Source organism: Solanum pennellii, chromosome 5 (assembly GCF_001406875.1).
Source record: "Solanum pennellii chromosome 5, SPENNV200".
Classification (NCBI taxonomy): domain Eukaryota; kingdom Viridiplantae; phylum Streptophyta; class Magnoliopsida; order Solanales; family Solanaceae; genus Solanum; species Solanum pennellii.
This window is the reverse complement of record NC_028641.1, coordinates 5,336,650-5,345,204: the sequence shown is the minus strand read 5'-3', so window position 1 is coordinate 5,345,204 and position 8,555 is coordinate 5,336,650. Positions and strand designations below refer to the sequence as shown.

General features: G+C 34.6%; 1 long non-coding RNA gene across 1 annotated transcript; it reads right to left on the bottom strand.

The window, feature by feature from the left end:
* Positions 1–6,606: 6,606 nt before the first annotated feature.
* Positions 6,607–7,301, bottom strand: LOC107020104. The gene is made up of 2 exons (XR_001456794.2): positions 7,099–7,301; positions 6,607–6,886 (listed from the first exon to the last, which is right to left on the bottom strand). It is a non-coding gene; the product is annotated as an uncharacterized LOC107020104 (long non-coding RNA).
* Positions 7,302–8,555: the final 1,254 nt, after the last annotated feature.

The window sequence follows — 8,555 nt, the reverse complement described above, 5'->3', positions numbered from 1 at the left end:
GGGGGGGGGGGGGATTTATAAATCAATCATAATTACAACATTACATTTATAAAAGAAGAAAATAACTTTTTTTTAAAAAAAAATCATAAATCTAACTTTTGAAAGTGTTTGATAAATATAATAAATAATTTTAACTAAATCAAAAAAATTAACTTAAAATAAGTTAAAAAATATTTGACAAGGTAAAAAAATGACTTAAAATAAGTTTAAAATAAAAACTAAATTTGATTTGAAAAATCATAACAGTTTAACCTTTTATTTTGAGTTAAATATTAATTTTATAAAATCAATTCAAACCGACTCATAATCAATCAATATTATCTATATACTGTTGAATCCATCCCATTGTTTTAGTCAACTTTAGCTATTCAATTGGTACAAGCAATTGTTAAAAAAGAATAGTAATTGGAGTTGAAAAGAAAAGATTTGGTAGTTGGCAAATTGGTAAGATTTGCAACCATTCTTGACTTTGCTATGTTTACATATGTCATTAGTGACATAGGCATGGTTTTATCCTTCTATAAATAGAGCATTCTTGCTCATTTATAGAACACACCAAGTTAGAGAGAAAAACCATTTTGAGAGCAAAGTGAGGTATTCCATAGACTATATAAGAAAATAGTCTGTGAAGAAAAATAGAGTGTGAGCGATATTTTAGTAGGACGGAAACCAAAAGAGTGTTGTTCCTTTTGAGTGTGTAGTAGTCACTTTGAGTGTTGTATTCGTGATTACACAGTGTAAAATTCCTTACTATAGTAATATCAATTGCTCCTCTTCGCCCGTGATTTTTTCCCTTATTCAGAAGGGTTTCCACGTAAAATTCTTGGTGTCGTTATTTTCTCATTTTANGCTCGCCCTCTTTATAGGATATTTAGGCCCGTCCGCCTTAAAACGACAGTTAGGTTTGTCCATCTTATAGGACATTTAGGCCGTCCACCTTAAAAGGACATTTAGGCTTGTCCGCCTCATAGGACATTTATGTTCGTCCGCTTTATAAGACATTTAGGCCGTCCGCCTTAAAATGACACTTAGGCTCGTCCGCCTTAAAATGATGTTTAGACTCTCCTTACAACCAGGTTTTTTTCGTCTATATTATTATATCGATATACTATCAAATCTATTGGAGTTTGACGTTATTCTTCAAAGATGGGTTTCAATCCTTCAAGAAGTTAAAGACTATCAAGGCTTGCACTACGTCCCAAACAGATACGCTCCTTATCACCTCTTGTCATTTATTTAGAACTCATATTTTATCATTATTGGTCATACCTTATCTATTTATAAGCTAACATTTTATCTAGAATTTCCAGATATGATCGATCGCCTCTTGATTACAATTATCATGCTATCATCTATCACAACAAAGACCCTACCAATTCTTTGCTACTCACACTCCGAACCTCGCTCAAAAGCTGATAGCCTTACTCTATCATGCTCTTCTCGTTTCTCTGTCATGTTCTTTTAGCCTCTCAATCTCTCTCTTCTCGCCACTCTAATCTTATCCATTCAAGCTGATATCGTGCCTTCTGAATACCTTACCGCTCTTTCAACTTTTAAGAGTTTCATTTGCTCTTGAATCTAGAACTACACACGACCTGATTCTCGTATAACCAGAAATATGTAGGCGACTTGAAACCGAAGTCTCGCTCGTACCCTTTTTCAACTCTACTTCGCTTCAATTGATCCTACTGACATCTGTCGTCGGTCGGACAAAATCGGCTACTAAGTCCACGTTGGTTGCCTGACAATTCATTCTTCATTCTCAATCAACCAAGGGGCAGCTGTTGACACCCAATTTTTACCGACCTTTAACCATTTTTAGGAATACTATTCGATTAAATACGTATTTTTAAATTTATTTAGAGTTAGAATTTTTAGTCGATTTTGCTCAAAAATTATATATTTTCATATGTTTTACTTTATAAAACTATCGTAAATATTATTAAAATATTTTAAAATTATTAATGAATTTAAAATGTTTTAAAATCTACATGATTTTCAATATTAAAAAAAAAAATTTAATATATGTAGTATTTTAATTAAATAGTAATTCCTACACTTTCCTTAAAATTATTTTAATTCTAGCCTATTCTATTATAATTTATTTCAATTCTAGCTACTCCAATTAAATTTTATTTCAATCATATCCTCTCTTTTATTTCAATTCTAGCCAATTTAATTGCAATTTTAGTCATTCCATATCTTGTCTCATCTAATATTAAGACTTCATCTCATCCATCCATCTTAAAAATAGATCCTAGATCGAATCCTAACCCTACATCTCTATCTAATCTAACGGTTGAGATCAACTTTTCCTATCTCTCTCTTTAACACCAAAAGACCCAAAACCTAGAAAAAATTCTCTCCCTCTCAAAAATCAGAACAGCCGCCAGCCCCCATCTTCTCCATTCTCTCCGGCGATAATTGCCACTCTCTTCTCCCTCCCCTCTCCTTGGCAACCGCCAGCCCTCCTCTCTCTTTCTCCCCATTCTTTCCGACGAAAGCCACCAATCGCCGGTGGAAGCTCTCTCCCTCGCGCTTCCTCTCTCACATCTCACCCTTTGCTCTCTCTTCTCTTCTCCCTCATTCTTTTCCTCCCCTCCTCCCTCTCCTCTCCCCTCCGCTTCCTCCCCGCTCCCGTTCTTCTCCCCTTCTCTCCTGCGCTTCCTCCCCCTTCCCGTTCTTCTCCCCTTCTCTCCTCCGCTTCCTTCCCCTTCCCGTCCTTCTCCCTCTCTCCGCCCCCTCCTTTTTTTATCTCTTTGCAGGATCACCAGCGACAACAACATCCAAGCGAGGCGACCAGCAGCAACTGCTCCAGCTAGCAGCACCGATGCCGGCGAGAACGAGCAGCAGTGATGCTAAGCAGCAGCTGGACAGCAACCTGCAAAGACTACCGGCAGCTCTGGCCAGCAAACACCAGCAGCAGCGGAGAGCAGCTCCGACGATCAGCAACTCCAGCAGCTCCGGTCAATAAACACAAGCAGCAGCGCCAAACAAGGAGAAAAACCAACATTTTGGCGAGGAGAGCAACATCAACTCCGGTCAGCAGCAACTATAAGAATGAACAAGTGAATCTCTATCTCCGGCGAAGTTTGAGTTCAAAGACGGATCTCAACAGATCCGTCCTAGTAAGTTTTAATCCAAATGATTTAAATCTTTTTCATTACATCTTTGGTTATTGTGAGATGATTGCTTCGAGAGTCTGTATTTGGCATGTTCGATTTGATCTTAGTTGTTGATTTGTGCTCCGTTATTCCATTGATGTGTGCTCAGATCGTACGCAGGTTTTTCACTTTCGTTTACTGTTGTACAGGTTGCAAACAAGCAAAATGTGTATATATATTATTTTGTTGTCCATGTTCATATTATTAGTCTTAATCATAGAAGATCGCTAATTTGAAATATCCTTGATGTATTGTCTTAAGCTTTGAACTGTCTTTTTGTGACTGAATCAATTTTGGCTCTAATAGTATTGCTTGTGGTTAGCCTCAATATCAGTCCTTTGTGATGAATGACTTTACTTGTTGCTTGTTTATATATGGTAATTGGCTGATTTTCTCTGGCTAAGTTAATTTGAAATATGTCTATCATGATCTTTTTTTTCCTTCAATGATGTTCAATTTTTAAAATATTTTCCCTTGTCTTGATGATGAATTAAGTTGACTATAATATACTTCGTATCAAGAAGAGTTTTCTTTCCTTGCTGAATTTCTGGTAAATTTTCTTGCTTATCTCTTTGATAGTGCTTTGACTAATTAATTGATTAGTGTGGCTAATTTCTTACTTGTTTATATTTGGTAAAAAATAATTAAATGTTTTCTGATTTTGGATTCTTCTTATGACATTGTTTATTTTTGAAAATAAATTATACGCACTATCTCCTAACCTATCGTTAGTGGGAAAGTCAAAGGAACTACGAGGTCTAGTTCCAAAATTTAAATTAAACCGACGCGTCCCCAGAAGTACCATCTACCCATGAATTTCAAAAGGAATTATGTGTATTTATATGCAAATATTTATGTGCCTATATGCAAACTAAATCTTTTAAATCATTTTCAAAAAATATAAACTTTTATTATTTTTCTAAGACCGACCTCAAAATAAAATTGTTTCTATGGTGGAGGAGCGCGATCAACAATATCGTGGCATCACCCCTATAAAGAAACAAACATTTTTTTAAATAAAAATTCCTATTCAAAACTTGCTCAAGTTTCAAAACTTTACTTTTGCACATATTAATTGCTTAATATTTACAAATTTTTTTATAACATAGTCTCATATGCTTAAATAAAAATAAAACTTGATTGTTTAATTATTGCTATCACCTAGCCTTGCATGTCTAAATTAATAAAAATAATAAAATAGTCTTAATTGTTTTATACTTATTATCACTTAGCAAGCATATTAATAAATAATAATGAAGTGACCTTGATTGCTACTTGTAACCCCCACATAGATTGCATGAGACACGGTCGGGACCCACATTTGTGGACCTCGAGTGATGCCTAATACCTTCCCCTCGAGGTAATTTGAACTCTTACCCCGATCTCTGGCTCGTTGACCTTAGCTAGACATAGTTAGGTTAGATAGGTGCCCTAACGCGCCTTAATTCGTTAGGTGGCGACTTCAAACTCAAAATCCCAAAAGAGTTGTTAGGTCGTGCACAAAACCCGTTTTCTGTAAAAATGGGGCGCGACATTGAGTATATTGCGGCTATTGAAGCTGGCAAGGAGATGATATGGCTAAAGCGATTTCTTCAAGAGCTTGGTTTGAATCAGATGGAGTATATTGTCTATTGTGACAGCCAGAGTGCAATAGACTTGAGCAAGAACTCCATGTACCATGCAAGAACAAAACACATTGACGTCAGATATCATTGGATTCGTGAGAAAGTGGAGAATGAATCATTTCACGTCAAAAAGATTCACACAAGTGAAAATCCTGCAGATATGTTGACCAAGATGATACCGAAAGACAAGTTCGAGTTATGCAAAGAACTTGTGGGTATGATCTCTCTCTAAAGAAGTTGAAGATACCTTCTTCCAGTAAATGGGACTGGAGGGGGAGATTTGTTGAATCCATCCCATTGTTTTAGTCAACTTTAGCTATTCAATTGGTACAAGCAATTGTTAAAAAGGAATAGTAATTGAAGTTGAAAAGAAAAGATTTGGTAGTTGGCAAATTGGTAAGATTTGCAACCATTCTTGACTTTGCTATGTTTACATATGTCATTAGTGATATAGGCATGGTTTTATCCTTCTATAAATAGAGCATTCTTGCTCATTTGTAGAACACACCAAGTTAGAGAGAAAAACCATTTTGAGAGCAAAGTGAGGTATTCCATAGACTATATAAGAAAATAGTCTGTGAAGAAAAATAGAGTGTGAGCGATATTTTAGTAGGACGGAAACCAAAAGAGTGTTGTTCCTTTTGAGTGTGTAGTAGTCACTTTGAGTGTTGTATTCGTGACTACACAGTGTAAAATTCCTTACTATAGTAATATCAATTGCTCCTCTTCGCCCGTGGTTTTTTCCCTTATTCAGAAGGGTTTCCACGTAAAATTCTTGGTGTCGTTATTTTCTCATTTTATTTTCATTACTTTTACCATATATATTTTTGTGCTTGTCCGCGTTTTCCCAACATATACATTGTCACAATTAAGAAACACTTGAAGAGTAAAAAATACACTACTTTGCTTAATAAACTTAAAGTACTTAATATGTAGAAGGCTTTGTTGATTGTTTTTGCTAGCCACTTCTTTAATCTCTTTATCTGGTCAGTCTCTCTTTATTTTTAATTTTTTTTTAATGAACGTTACTCAATTTTTCTTTTACATTTAAATATAATTTATCGTAATTATTGTAAAAAAAAAATCGACATCAATATTGTACAAGTACAAACTTTGCCTTGATCTTTACATCTCCAAATGTCAGTACAATTTTTTCTCTTTTTCACTCCATAATGCTCATAATTATAAGAGCCATTAAAAATGACTAAAATGTCATAAAAAGGGGACTATTCGAGTTATTGATACATGCAAGAACACTTTTCGGCCGAGTCTCATTAATTGACGGACCCATGATTTCCATTCAGGGGTTCGAAAAATACAAGTATGAACGTGTAAATAAGTGTTTCGAAATAGGATCCTTGAATTTTTTTTGAGTTTAAAACCACACTTTTAGCACTTTTTTAAGAGGGAAAATGCACAAATACCCTCCCAACCTATGCCCGAAATCTCAAGATACAATTATACTGTACTAAGGTCCTGCTACCCCCTGACCTTATTTTATAAATAATTTTCTACCCCTTTTAAGCCTACGTGACACTATCTTGTGGGCACAGTGCTTGTTGACATTTTTTTTCAAGCTAATATGTAGGGGACTTGCCACTGAGACATCTATTTCTATTTGTTATTGAGGGGTTCAATATAAATACATCTACAAAAATATAAAAAAATTAACTTATATATATCGTATATTTTTTTGCCGAGGAAATTCAAATGAACCCCCAAATCCAACCTGAATCTGCCCCTGATCACAACGATATTATATCGTCCATATATATTGAAACGCAAAAAGAATTAACCATCCACAACAAAGATAATACTCGAAAAGGTAAAACGATAACTTCATACGAATTCAGTAAAATACTAATATTTTTGATACATATATATATTGTTATTATAATCAAGAAAAAAAACAAGCTACGAAAACTTCATATGAGTTGAGTAACTTTAACATAAATCACATAGGTAGGTACAAATAACAACTTTCGAATCTACAAAAAGCAAAATGCAGCAAAAGCCATGGCGAACATCAAGCAAGTGATGGAGAAGTTTTTGCAGAACTTAGCTGCGTTTGGGTATTTCCTCAGCAAATACAAAGCACTGAAAGAAGTAGCAAAAGATATCATTAGATAAACTACGAATACATGGAAAAAAGATCGATTTCCTGTCTGAATAAATACAGGAAATCGATCTTGTCCTATGTATTCGTAAGGAAGAAAAGGCATCAGTGCTGCTAAAGTAGAAGTTATTGTAACGATTTTTGCTGTCGTTAGTCGATCTTCATCGACCGACGACAGCAAAAATAAAATTACCTCATCTCTTTGCTTCATCGTAGAAAATGTAAAGAGATATATTGTGTTTTTTTCTGCAAAATGAGTTCAGATCTCAATTATAAGTAAGTGCAGCCGAAAATTTATTTGAGTTCACACAGAGGAATGTGAATTGATTTTCTGGGCCTAACAAGATATTTTGGTTGAATTTCTGGGTAATTGTGGAGGAAACTTATGAAGGAAGTGTGAATAAATATCTGGGCAATTGCATAGAAAATGGGAGGAATTTACAATTTGATTCACAAGTTTCATTTAACTCTCTAGCTCAGCTCATTTTGATAGCTCTATATTTCAATGAAAAAATCATTAAATTATTATTTTGTACTATCAAATATATAATTACCATCAGAGTAATATTTATACACTCGGATAGTGTGAGTGAATATAACAAGGGGGGCAATCAAATAAATAGTTCGGATTGTGAGTCTAATCAAGATAGATGTATTGAGTTGGGTCTAATTTATCTAAATACTTTGCGTTATAGGTTCAATTTGTATAGTTTTTCCTAAATGTGTTCTCAGTTAATAGTTTGGTGCGGAAAATTTCTTTGGTGTGATTAATAGTTTGATTCCCTTAAAAATATCTTTATTGTTATTTAATAGATAAAAAAAATACTCTTTGGTATTAACTCTTTCATCCTTAATCAAGAGATCTAGTCTCCTTGAATATAAGTCCGCTTTTGTTAGAAAGGCTTTACCACTTAAACCAAAAAAGAAAGAAAAGGAAACAACTGAAAATTTCAGTTGACTTACGAGAAATTTTCAGGAAAATCTAAGAATCTACAGAGGTAATATGTCTTCTTCTACTATAAATAAAATCATCCATAAATTATTAACAATTCTTCAATAATAAAAAAAATACTATTTCATTTTTTTTATAGATCAAATTTAATCATGTCAACACTCGAAAATCCATCTTTCGAAGGTTATATTTTTCAAAATAATTCGTTCCGTATTAAGAATAATCCGATTCATGAACAGAGCATTAATCATCAGATGAACAATGTTGTTGAAGAGATACGAATATTGATCGATGATGAGGAGACAATTGCGATGAATTTCACAAATGCATTGCCAACAACAACTAATAAAATTGTGATTTCTCACTCGTCGAGAGAATTCTCAACGAGATTGAAGGAAATCACACTTGGAATAACAGGGCAGGCAGCTGTTTCCCTAATGGCTTATGTATCTGCCACCACAACATCCTCGAGGTCTCTTCGAGGACTAAATGTTGTGGTGGCAGCTAATGCTGTTGGATTTATTGCCACATTTCTCGGGATGTGGTTAAGTAAGAAAACTAAACGGGTAGCTGCTGCATCTGCCGTTGCTGAGAAAACAGGCGGCGTAGCAGCTGCTTGCGCGATAATTGTAGCCATGGGGATGTTCCTTCCTGAAAATGTTATATCTATGTGGTTCATTGGGTTTCTATGCCTCTTC